A 14,133-nucleotide genomic window follows, 5' to 3' on the forward strand; every position below is an offset into this window, starting at 1 on the left:
AGCGCCTCAGCGCGGCGTGCGTATATTTACACACAGCGCGTGAAGCACTCTTCGTAACAGTGTGACCAACTGCCACACAAACAGAATTCTGTACTTATAAAAAAATAGGAGACCTTACTTTTCGGATTACCCTCGTACTTTGCCATTTCCGATACACGGATAAGTGCAATATCCTACAGTCTTGTGACTCTGTGCAGATAGAAGAGTGTGGACTAAATGTTATTGGACACCACGATATCAGGAATTATTGAACATTAGGTCTTATAGAGGTAAAGGACAAACTGTCTGAATATTTTGAAAGCAAAATTCTCGTAGCGACAGCACGTTGTAGGTTGTACAGAGCTATCAAGGACACCGGAAATATTTTCAAGAAATAGGTCGCCGTACTTTAGGGACTCTAAATTTACCAGTGAAAATCACTAATTTGATGTTTCTTATGCAGATACGGCAGTCAACGACTTGCTCATAGCCCAAACTCCCGACGCCAGTTTAGGGAAATTCCTCATTTGATTAAACAAAGCCATACTCAATGTTAATGCGCCATTCAGGCTTTTCAACAGATGAAGCGTTTGCTTCATAATCTGTCAGTTACGAAGGAGATGATGTTTTCAAAACCGAATTTCAAACCCCCTGAAAATCTCGAGGGACTTTTATAGGCAGAACAGCGAAACCACCTTAAAAATGTCAAAATTCGCCCTGATGGTAACTCCTCATCGGCAGACTACGGGGAAATCTTGTGCTCAGTGTTTTATTATCGTCTAAAGACAACGTTGTTGTTACAATACCGTGAAATGTTTACTTTGTCGGGAAAAGAGGCACAAAGTGGAAGTCGGTCTGCAAAAACAAAATCGGACCACCATCTACACTTTATGCACAGACGACACTGAAAATGCTGAGAATGACTTCGAAAACACTATTTACAAATTCGTATGAAGTGGTGCTAAAGTCGGACTTAATGGAAGGAACGTGCAGTTCCAAGTGGATACAGGTTCCTCTAAAATTATTATTAATAGAGATGTTCATGATTTTACTGGTTCATCATAGGGTACTTTGACAAGCTATAATGACCAACCACTAGATGTCAAAGGCCGCTGTACATTAACTGCTCAGTATACGCGCAAAGAAGTGCAAGTAACGCTGCTGGTGACGCAGCCTCCCTCGACTGCCAACATGATGGGACTTGATCTTTTTCATCAACAAGACTTCACAGTCCAAGACTGTCAATTAGATCCACGTAAAGAGCGAGAAAGTGGAATAAACACAACTTTGTGCACAGTATAAATAACTTTTTGTGACACAAACGGCAGCGTTACGAAGTACATATCACCTTGAACCTTAATACGATTACAAAGTTTCGTAATATCCGTCCCGTGTCTTATGCATTGCATGGCAATGCCAAGCAGAAACTGGGTAGGCTACCATCAGATGGCATCAGTGAACCTCTTTCAAAGAGTCTCTGGGCCACGACCTTGGTCGTCGTGGAAAAGCTAAGTGGAATGGCTCTGTGAGGACTTTAGATTCAAGGTAAATGCATAGTCCATTGGCGATAGCTATTCAGTTCCTAGGGCGGAACAGATGACGAGGATATTAGATCGAAGACGGTATTACTCCCGCAGTGACTTGACTGTCGCTTACATGCAACTGCTTCTCGACGAGGAAAATCAGCAGGTGACGGTGGTAAATACACTTTCTTGTCTCTGTAGATATAAAAGGATAACTTTCGCCATCGAATCGGCCCCAGCGTTGTTTCAAAATTACCTGGAACAACTGTCTGGCAATGTTCTGGGAACCACAAACTATCTTGAGGACTTATCAGACTCCAGGAAGGTCTTGGAGGAACGCGCTCACAACTGGGACAAGTTGTTTCAAACATTACTCTATGCATTACTCTGTGTTAAGCAGAATAAGTTTTCCTTTTTCATTAAGAAACATCTTCTTTAAAAGAGGGAATCCGTTCTACTGCAAACTTTTGAAAGCCATTGCCAGACTCCCAGTGCCCACCAATGTCAAGCAGTTGTAGTCAGTCTTGGACCAAACTGACTCTATCAGAAATTCATTCTGGCAGCTGCCACGGTAGCCAAACTATTTCACAAATTGCTCCAGAACTGGATGATGGAGTGTCAATGTGCGTTCGAAAAACTGAAAAGGGCCTTAACGGACTCAAACAGCTCAGTCACGTATGATCCTAGGAAACGAATGACACTGACGCGAAAATATCCTTTTCAAAGGTAGGTTCCGGCAAGAGAGAACGGGTACACTGGGATTGTAATCTGCAGACTGGGAAATGCAATGTATGTCATCCTGGCTGTAGATGGGGATACTCATTGTAAACACGTGGACCAGATCCGATAACGAAATGATGACCTTCTTCATTAGAGAAGTTACAACTAATCTCAGTTTGAGCTGAAAAGGAATAGGGAGTCCCAGAACCGCAGCCATCTCCCAGTGCTGATGCGCTGCCACAATCAGAAACCATGCAGCTGGAGCCCCTCAGGGACAGCAGGGAAGTAAGCATGAAGGTAGATCCCGTCTGCCCATTTCAAGCAGCTGCAGAAGAAAAAGAAGATGCTTCTTCACCTCTGTCTATTCGAGGGTAGGGGTGCTGTGACCTGCGTCATAATCACTGTTGCATGGTCTACCATGCAGCAACAAGTGGTAACAAGGACTGCAGATACACCAAGCGAAGCTAGTACGACAGCATTTCGGCGGCCCTCCACAGTGATCGCCAACGGCGAGGGACTAAATTGCACGTCACTAGTCATGTGCATCCAACAGTGCGGAGATGTGGTATCCCTCCATACTAGTAGCCAGTACTGAAGAGACGTGTATCTCTCTGCAATAGTAGCCAATAGCACGGAGCCATAGTTGCACTTTACGCAATAGCTCGTATACAGGATGTTTCAAAAATACTTTCACAAATTTTGTGAACAGCTTCCTTACGCTAAAACAAGAGAAAAGATTCTTATCTATGTATGTGGTAAAATTCTTGTTTGCAAATTATTAATGAATGTTTACAATTTAGGTGATTGGAGCTCATCAAAACAGACTCGTAATAAATGCTCGAACTTCCTCCCATTGTTTCTAAATACGCATACACTCTTCGAATCATGAACTGTTGGACCCTTTCTAATACTCCTTGACGGATTCGAATGGTTTCAAAGGCTTCTACAATACATCGATGAAGAGTTTTTGCATATGGGGGTCTGCTATATGAACCAATTGTTTAAGGTGCCCAAGAAACAATAATCAATGGCACTGATGTCGGGGGAACGTGCACGCCATGAAACTGGTGCTTCCACCTACCTATCTTTCACAGTACGCACTACCCAGTGCATCTTGAACACTGAGACTGAAATGTACTGGAGCTCCATCATGCATAAACCACATGCTTCGTATTTGTAAGGGCACATCTTCCAGTAGGTCTTGGATGGGATTCTAAATAAAGTCCTTGTAGACATCACCTGTAAGGCATGCTGACAGAACGCATAGCGCTACCATACAGTCACCTACAATTCCAGCCTATACATTCGTAAACTGATGCTGATGTCTAACTGTACTGTAGCATGAGAATAGCGATCGGTCCGCACATGTTGGCTGTGGAAACTTGTTACGCCATCAATTCCGAAGGTTGCCTCGTCTGTAAACAAAAATGAAGAGACAAACAACAAAAAATGTTTCAAACGGCTCTGAGCACTATGGGACTTAACTTCTGAGGTCATCAGTCCCCTAGAACTTAGAACTACTTAAACCTAGCTAACCTAACGACATCACAAACATCCATGCCCGAGGCAGGATTCGAACCTGCGACAGTAGCGGTCGCGCGGTTCCAAACTGTAGCGCCTAGCACCGCTCGGCCACCCCGACCGGCCGATAAACAACAGATTGGCAATTTGAACAACAAACCATCGGGAAAGTTCTGTAGTTGATCGGCAGGCATAAGTCTCTGCACACATTGAAGATGACACGGATAAATGAGTTGCACATTAAGTGTCCTCCACGCTAAACTTGGAGGGCCACACGTCTCTCCTTCTACAGCCCGTAGAACGTGCTCTTTCTGGTAAGGCATACGAGCAGCGCAAGGTCTTCCTCTGTCTATAGTCTGTGGTGCTGTGCATCCTGTCACGGCAATGCGACGATACACAGCACCAAAGGATCTATGACTCAGCTGTCTTCCGCCTGGAAACACAGTCTGCTACCGCTGTGCTGCCTCGTGTCTATTACCATTCACGCGGCCATACACAAAACTCATACCAGCCTGCTCACGAAATGAATATCCTACCATGTTTGATCGGAGAATTTTCTGTTAACTCACTACATGTAGTACATGTACACAAGGGACACGTTGAAGACAGTCGAAGACGAATGTTAACAAGTCTCCATGGCAACACAACGCCCTCTAGGATGAATCAAAGAAAGCCTTTGAACGTCAGATTTCATCAGTAACTCGAAAACGAAGGCTAGCCTTACATATATTTACATGAAGTTGTTCCTTGTTTCGGTGTAAGGAACCATAAAAATATTTTTGAAACACCCTGTATAAGACACGGTCCAGAGGCTTAGGTATCTGTGCAGCTCAGGGGCAGAGAATTCCATGTGTTACATTAGTTCGCCGAGTGTGTATCCCAGCGAAAGTCTTGGAGTTCTGGGGCCGTAACCAGTACAGCTTAGCCACAAGATCCAACTGAGTGGAGAGGAAGTGCCGCGCTGAGTGGCCGCGCGGTTAGAGGCGCCATGTCTTGGATTGCGCGGCCCCTCCCGTCGGAGGTTCGAATCCTCACTCGGGCATGGATGTGTGTGATGTTCTTAACATAAGTTAGTTTAAGTACTGTGTAAGTATAGGGGCCGATGACAACAGCAGTTTGGTCCGGTTTCAGGTATTGGATTTTAAGGTATACTCAGGAGCAGATATGGACTCAGACCACAATTTAGTGATGATAAAAACTAAACTTCAGTTTAACTGAAACGTCCGGAAGAACCAGTGTGGAAGGAAGCGGGATAATGAAGTACTGAGGAATGATGACACGTCTTTGAAGTTCACTAAAAATGTGGATACTGTGATAACGAATACCGGATTAGGCCGTTCAGTTGCACAGCAGTGGACATCCCTAAAAGAGCAATTATAGAACTTGGGCACACATATACACAAGGAAGATAACTGCGAAGAAACCTCGGGTAACAGGGGAAATACTTTAGTTGGTCGACGAAAGATGGAGGTTCAAATGGTTCAAATGGCTCTGAGCACTATGGGACTTAACATCTGTGGTCATCAGTCCCCTAGAACTTAGAACTACTTAAACCTAACTAACCTAAGGACATCACACACATCCATGCCCGAGGCAGGATTCGAACCTGCGACCGTAGCAGTCGTGCGGTTCCGGACTGAGCGCCTGAACCGCTAGACCACCGCGGCCGGCAGATGGAGGTACAAAAATGTTCAGGAGAAGACAGGAATACAGAAATATAGTTCACTCAGAAGTGAAATAAATAGGAAGTGCAGGGAACCAGAGGCGAAATGGCCGAATGAAATGTGTGAAGTAATCGGAAAAGAAACTATATTCGGGAGGACTGATTCGGCGTACAGAAAAATTAAAACAACCTTTGGCGAAATGAAAAGCAAGGGTGGAAACATTAGGAGTGCAACGGGAATTCTGCTATTAAAGACAAAGAAGAGAGCGAGTGGGTGGTAAGATTACATTGAAAGTCTATACGAGGGGTAGGAACTTTCTGATGACGTAACAGAAGAAAAAAATGTAGTTGAAACGGAAGAAATAGGTATCTAGTATTATAGTCAGAATTTAAAAAGCGCTGGAAGATGTGAGGTCAAAAAAGGCATAAATGATAGATAACATTCCTTCGAAATATCTAAAATCACTGGGGAAAGTGGCAGCTAACCGATTACTCACGTTATTTTTGAGACTCTAAGAGACAGGCGACATACCATCAGATTTACGGGGAAATATCATTGACACAGTTCTGAAGATACCAAAAGAGATATCGCACAATCAGCTTAACGGCTCATGCACTGAAGCTGCTGACAGGAATAATATACAGAAGAATGGAAAATGAAAATTGAGGATCTATGAGACGACGATTAGTTTGGTTTTAGGAAAGATGAGGCACGCACCAGATTGTCAGTGCTGACGTTGTGCTTGATAATGCAAGCAAGTCTGAAGAAAAATAAGACACGTTCATATGATTTGTCGACATGGGAAAAGCATTCGATGATATAAAATGGTGCAAGTTGTTGGCAAGTCTGAGAAAAATAGGTGTAAGCTAAAGGAAACGAGGGGTAATATACGATATGTGCAAGGAGTAGGAGGGAACAATAAAATTGGAAGACAAAGAACGAAGTGCTCGGATTAAAAAGGGTATAAGACAGACATGCCGTCTTTCGTCCCTAATGTTCAATCCAAGCACAGAAGCAATGACGGGAATAAAATAAATGTTCAACAGTGGGATTAAAAATTCAGGGTGAAAAATATCAGGGAAAAGATCCGCTGATGAAGTTGTTATCCTTAGCGAAGGTGAAAGAGAATTACAGAATCCGTTGGATAAAGTGAGTAGTCTATTTAGTACGTAATATGGATTGTGAGTAAACCGAAGAAAGACGAAAGCAATGAGAAGTAGCAGAAATGAGAAGAGCAAGAATTGATGATCACGGACCAAGCTATGGAATTCTGCTACCTTGAAAGCAAAATAGCTCTTGATGGACGAAACAAGTGGGACATAAAAAGCAGGCTAGCGCAGTCAAAGAGGGCGTTCCTGGTCAAAACAAGTCTGTTCGTATTTAAACCTAGGCCTTAATGTGAGGAATAAATTTCTGAAAAATGTACTTTTGGAGCACAGCACTGTATGACAGTGGATCATGGGATGTGAGAAAAGCGAATTCGAAGAGAATCGAAGCGTTTGAGGTGTGATGCTACACAAAAATGTTTAAAATTAGGTTGCTTGGTATATCACGGAAAGAGATGGTTTTCGACAGAACCGGCAAAGAAAGGAACATGTCGAAAACACTGGCAAGAAGGAAGGACAGGATGACAGGATATCTGTTGGGGCATCAGGGAATAACTTTCATGGTACCAGAGGGAGCTGTAGAGGATATAAACTGCAAAGGAAGATGGAGACTGAAATACATCCGACAAATAATTGTGGAAGTATGTTGCAACAGTTGCTCTGAGATGAAAAGATTGGTACAGGAGAGGAGTTCTTGGCGGACCGCATCAGACCAATCACAAGAATGATAACAAACAAAAATTTTGCTACCAAAGGGCAGTCGAGGGAAATGTGCAAAGAAACTTGTGTAGTATGAAACTTAAGGCAGGCAGGCCACATTGTTATTTTCCGTGGTTTCCTTCTGTATAAAGATATATGAAGATAGCTTTAAGTCGGACATTAATCGTGATTCAACCAGTGAATGTGATAAAGGCAACTACCAAGAGTACCTTCAAACACATATGCCTGAATTATGTAATTTAGTTTGTGAGGAATAAATACAATTCCCCTAAGTGACACGGCAGACTGATTACAGTGCTCGCATTGCCTAGACAGGTAAACAAGACAATCATACTCTTGTGAGTCTTGAGAAAACGGTGTAATCCTCTTTTTTCTTATGTCTCAGAGTAATGTAACCAGTTTTAAAACGTTCCAAGAACTTAACTGAAGCAAAGAAAAGAAAAGAAAAGCAGTTCCGTCACTCACGGAAAATATCATTGTGTAGGACTTGTAGGAATGTGAATGAGTTTCGAAAGTAGTGGCTGGCAGTTTTCTGCATACGTTTAAGGTACACTGAGGTGACAAAAGTCATGGGATACCTCGTAGTATCGTGTCGTACCTCCTTTTTCCCGGCGTAGTGCAGCAACTCAACGTGTTATAGAATCAAAAGGTCAATGGAAGCCCCTGCATAAATATTGAGCCATGCTGCCTCCATAGCCCTCCATAACTGAAATTGGCACCGATGTAGGATTTTGTTCACGAACTGACCTCTCCATTACGTCCCATAAATGTTCGATGGGTTCATCTCGCGCGATCTAGATGGCCAAATGATCCGTTCGAATTATTCAGAATGTTCTTCAGACCAGTCGCAAACAACTGTGCCTGGTGACATGGCACATAGTTATCCGTAAATATCCACCGTAGTTTGGGAGCATCAAGTCCATGAATGGCTGCAGATGGTCTCCAAATAGCCGAACGTAACCATTTCCAGTCAATGATCTGTTCAGATTGAGCGGAGGACCCAGTCCATTCCACGTCAACACAGCGGACACCATTATGGAACCACCACCAGCTTGCACAGTGCCTTGTTGACAACTTGGGTCCATGGCTTCTTGGGGTCTGCGCCACTCTCGAACCTTACCATCAGCATTTACCAGCTGAAATCGGGACTCATCTGACCAGACCGCATTTTGCCCTCGTCTAGGGTGTAGCTGATGTGGTCACGAGCCCAGGAGAGGCGCTGCTGGCGATGTTGTGCTGTTACCAAAGGCATTCGTGTCGATCGTCTGCTGCTATAGTGAATTAACGTCAAATTTCGCCGCACCGTCCTAACAAATACGTTTGTTTAAGCCCCACACTGATTTCTGCAGTTATTTCACTCTGTGCTGCTTACTATTAGCAAAAAAAAAATGGTTCAAATGGCTCTGAGCACTATGGGACTTAACTTCTCAGGTCATCAGTCCCCTAGAACTTAGAACTACTTAAACCTAACTAACCTAAGAACATCACACACACCCATGCCCGAGGCAGGATTCGAACCTGCGACCGTAGCGGTCGCACGGTTCCAGACTGTAGCGCCTAGAACCGCTTGATATTCCGCATCACCTACCGCAACCTACTTCCACAATTATTTGTCAGATGTATTTCAGTCTCCATCTTGCTTTGCAGTTTTATTCTCTAGTACCATGAAAGTTATTCCCTGATGCCTCAACAGATATCCTATCATTCTGTCCTTCCTTCTTGTCAATGTTTTCGATATGTTCCTTTCTTCGCCGGTTCTGTGGAAAATCATCTATCTAGAACTCCCTTTTCCCCTTCAGCTCAAACAGATAATGGTTGTAACTTCTGTAATGAAGAAGGGCATCGTTTCGTTACCGGATCTGGTCCACGTCTTTACAATGAGTATCCTCATCTACAGTCAGGATGACATACATTGTATTTCCCAGTCTGCAGATTACAATCCCAGTGTACCCATTCTTTATTGCAGACTGTAGCGCCTAGAACCGCTCGGTCACTCCGGCCGGCTACTATTAGCACTGACAACTCTAAGCAAACGCCAATGTCGTGAAGTGAATGTCATCGAGCATTATGTTCTCCGTTGTGAGAGGTAATACCTGAAATGTGGTATTCTCGGCACACTCTTGACACTGTGGATCTCGGAATATTAAATTTCCAGACGATTTACGAAATGGAATGTTCCATGCGTCTAGCTCCAACTACCATTCCATATTCAAACACCTTCCACCCCCCCCCCCCCCCGCCCCCCCCTCCCCAGCCCGCCCATCCTCGTGCGGTGATAATCACTCCGGAAACATTTTCACATTAATCACTTGAGCACAATGACAGCACTGCCCTTTTGTACTTGTGTACGTGATACTATCGCCATTTGTATACGCGAATATCGCTGTCCAGCGACTTCTGCCACCTGAGTGAATACAAAGATGCGTTACGCGAGCAAATAATCGTCGCCGAATTAACATTTCTAAAATAAAAGAGTGCTTCGCTGAGGCTTCTCCGTCCACTAAGAGCCACCTTGTTGTAGTCAGCGGTATATTGCTACGTCAAAAAACTGTCAGCAGACGGCCGTACCAATTTCCCTTGAGCCTTTGCCTTGAGCTGCGTGCCTGGGGGACTCCGGTATGAAAATTACACCTCGGTTCAAGGCTAAGGTGTGCCGGAGGTCGCAGCGGCCGCTGCACGAAGTCCGGTCTGCTTTCCACACACCCAGTTCCACGGTCCAGGCAACTGCAGCTGCCGTAAGTAGTTTCAGAAAAAAAGCGTAATTGTGAAACTTCATTGTAGATGGCCATCGGCTGTTTATTTTTAAGCTCAGTGCTACCGGTTTCGATCTGTATATCATCATCAATCCTAAACAAGGCGTAACCAGCTTGTTATTACAGCATTTAAAGTGAACAACTTCGATATAGGTAGTAAAACGTAGCTTCGCCAACAATAAATTGTAACGGAAGCTATGTTTTTCTACTTACATATAACAGAAGGTATGTTTTTCTGCCTACATCGAAGTTCTTCGCTTCAAACGTTGTAGTGACAAGCTGGTTACGCTTTGTTTCGACTTGATTATGGTCTTCAGATCAAAACCGGTAGTACTGAAGATACAAATAAACAACTGATGGCCATCTATATCGTTCACGTACCGCTGAGCTCTAAGGATGCCGGGATGACAACCAAATGGGCCCTGGTATGGAAAGTAATTGTACCCCAGATTATCGTTTACGGTCGTCGGGCCGTATGGCGGGCGACAATCACGTTGGTGTCCCACCACATCACGGAGCATCTCCAGACATAGCTTTGGCCTGGAATCTCATTGTCTGGAGTAAAATTGTCTTCAGCGTTGATTCCCGCTCCCAAGTGAGCCCCGATGACGCGTGGAGAGATGTCTGAAGAGGCCCTAGACAGCGGTGGGATACAAATAGTATCCGGACACCTGGCTGAAAATGAGTTACAAGTTCGTGGCGCCCTCCATCGGTAATGCTGGAATTCAATATGGTGTTGGCCCACACTTAGCCTTGATGACAGCTTCCACTCTCACCGGCATACGATCAATCATGATCTGGAAGATCTCTTGAGGAATGGCAGCCCATTCCTCACGGAGCGCTGCACTGAGGAGAGGTATCGATGTCGGTCGGTGAGGCCTGGCACGAAGTCGGCGTTCCAAAACATCCCAAAGGTGTTCTGTAGGATTCAGGCCAGTCAATTACACGATTGTTATTGTCGTGTAACCACTCCGCCACAGGCCGTGCGTTATGAACAGGTGCTCGATAGTATTGAAAGATGCAATCGCTATCCCTGAATTGCTCTTTAGCAGTGGAAAGCATGAAGGTGCTTAAAACATCAATGTAGGCATGTGCTGTGATACTGCCATGCAAAACAACAAGGGGTGTTTGCCCCCTCGATGAAAAACACGACCACATCATAACACCACCGCCTCAGAATTTTACTGCTGGCACTACACACACTGTCAGATAATGTTCACCAGTCATTCGCAATACCCACACCCGGTCATGGGATTGCTACATTTTGTACCGTGATTCGCCACTCCACACAACGATTTGCCACTATTCAATCGTCCAATGTTTACGCTCCTTACACCAAGCGAGGCGTCGATTGGCATTTACCGGCGTGATGTGTGGCTTATGAGCAGCAGCTCGACCATGAAATCTAAGTTTTCTCACCTCCCGCCTAACTGTCATATCCTTGCAGTGGATCACATTGTTTTGAATTCCTGTGTAATGGTATGGTTAGATGTCTGCGGTCTCTGTCAATCAACAGACGAGGTCGGTCTGTACGCTTTTGTGCTGTACGTCTTCCTTCACGTTTCCACTTCACTATCACATCGGAAACAGTGGACCTAGGTATGCTTAGGAGTGTGGAAATCTGGCTTACAGACGAATGACGCAAGTGACATCCAATCACCTTGTAACCTTCCCCTCACTTATCGACCTTAATGACAGTGAAAAATTGAACCGCGTGTACCTAATGGAAATTTGGGAAAAGCAATCGTCACCGAAGTTAATTTGTCGGTAAAGAGGGAGGAAAGGGTTACATCTAAATGAAAGGAAAAATGCTAATGAAACTGGTGGAAATTAATTTTGAAAAGGGGTAAAGTTAATAAAGAAAGTAAATGTGCGGCCGTTACGTCAACAATTAACTAGCGGTAATTAGATATTTGAGATTTGGGGGAAATTATGGTCGCCAGTCCTAAGGACAATTACTATAGTAACTGAAAAAAAAAGGTTATTACACATATAATTAGCACTAGAAGCGTGGCAACTGAAGGTTGACACGTGTAGTGTGAAAACTGAAAGTTTGCCAGAAGTAATAAATTTCGCTACACTCTGACTTAATTTAGCAAAAGAATTAATAAAACCGGAAAATCCATAGTTAATTTAGTGACTGAAGTTAATAGTGAGCTTTCTTCCTGAAGCACATCGAAATTCTGTAAAATACGGTTAGTCTTGGACTACCTCAACAATCATTTCAGAAGCTACTTGAATCTACGCAATTTAGAAATTATGCAATTGGGACAATGAGCAACAAACGTTCATGCTAAGTTGCTGTAATTTTGTGATGCAACAATTTTAAAAGTTTGAAAAGCTGAGGTCTGCCATACAGTTCTAAAACTTTACGTGCTTCCAGTCTTCCTTGTTGGTTGGTTGAAGGTTTGAAGCCGTCGATCGAGGAGGTGGCGACAGTCACTCGTTGTCGGCCGTCGCTGTTGCAGAAGCTGGATGTTGGCGTGCCTTCTTCTCGACACGGTCACCAGACGAAACGGGCTCTTGATGTGCGCCAGCTAATGCTTCCCGTCCGCGACACCATGTCAGAAACTATCATCGCAAGTCGAGCGCAATTACATGCTGCCAAACCCCGAAAGCGCGGCAACTCGCGGGAGCTTCACACAACACACCTGCTCCACTGCACCACCCCAGCCAGACCCAGCGTGTAAACACAAATAATATTCACAAAACAAACCAACATAAATGCATAAATATATATATATATATATATATATATACAAACAGTAAAACAATTACAATATATAAAGACACAGAAATGTCATATCTTCAGGTAACAAAATAAGGAAAAAAAAATTTATAGTGCAGCAGATGGAAATAGGAGGATACGCATTTCCGGCATTACACGTGCGCCACATTGTCTGAGGATGTTCGTGTAACCTAAACAGACTGAGAAAATGTCCCAAAAAAGAAACAGCGGAAATGCATATGCTCGAAACATCAAGTAAATTTAGCATTCGTTTAATTAACCAAAATCAATTCCTAATCTTAATCCACTCTGTCATCTTACACAAAAGAAAACAGGTTGACAACATATGAAAATTCGTAGAAAACATAGAAAATGGTTTAGCCATTCTAAAATCATCAAAATTCCTAACAGTATCAAGAAATGGAATTCTATTTACAAAATTAACCAGAGCACATGGTCATAAACATTTAGGAACCAGGTTTTAAATTGTAAGACATTTCCAGGGGCAGATGTGGTCTCTAACCACAATCTATTTTTTATGACCTGTAGATTAAAACTGAAGAAACTTCAAAAAGGTGGGAATTTAAGGAGATGGGACCTGGATAAACTAAAAGAACCAGAGGTTGTACAGAGATTCAGGGATAGCATAAGGGAGCAATTGACAGGAATGGGGGAAATAAATACAGTAGAAGAAGAATGGGTAGCTTTGAGGGATGAAGTAGTGAAGGCAGCAGAGGATCAAGTAGGTAAAAAGACGAGGGCTAATAGAAATCCTTGGGTAACAGAAGAAATATTGAATTTAATTGATAAAAGGAGAAAATATAAAAATGCAGTAAATGAAGCAGGCAAAAAGGAATACAAACGTCTCAAAAATGAGATCGACAGGAAGTGCAAAATGGCTAAGCAGGGATGGCTAGAGGACAAATGTAAGGATGTAGAGGCCTATCTCACTAGCGGTAAGATAGATACCGCCTACAGGAAACTTAAAGAGACCTTTGGAGATAAGAGAACGACTTGTATGAATATCAAGAGCTCAGATGGAAACCCAGTTCTAAGCAAAGAAGGGAACGCAGAAAGGTGGAAAGAGTATATAGAGGGTCTATACAAGGGCGATGTACTTGAGGACAATATTATGGAAATGGAAGAGGATGTAGATGAAGATGAAATGGGAGATATGATACTGCGTGAAGAGTTTGACAGAGCACTGAAAGACCTGAGTCGAAACAAGGCCCCCGGAGTAGACAATATTCCATTGGAACTACTGACGGCCGTGGGAGAGCCAGTCCTGACTAAACTCTACCATCTGGTGAGCAAGATGTATGAAACAGGCGAAATACCCTCAGACTTAAAGAAGAATATAATAATTCCAATCCCAAAGAAAGCAGGTGTTGACAGGTGTGAAAATTACCGAACTATCAG

Source organism: Schistocerca serialis, chromosome 1 (genome assembly GCF_023864345.2).
Source record: "Schistocerca serialis cubense isolate TAMUIC-IGC-003099 chromosome 1, iqSchSeri2.2, whole genome shotgun sequence".
Taxonomy (NCBI): domain Eukaryota; kingdom Metazoa; phylum Arthropoda; class Insecta; order Orthoptera; family Acrididae; genus Schistocerca; species Schistocerca serialis.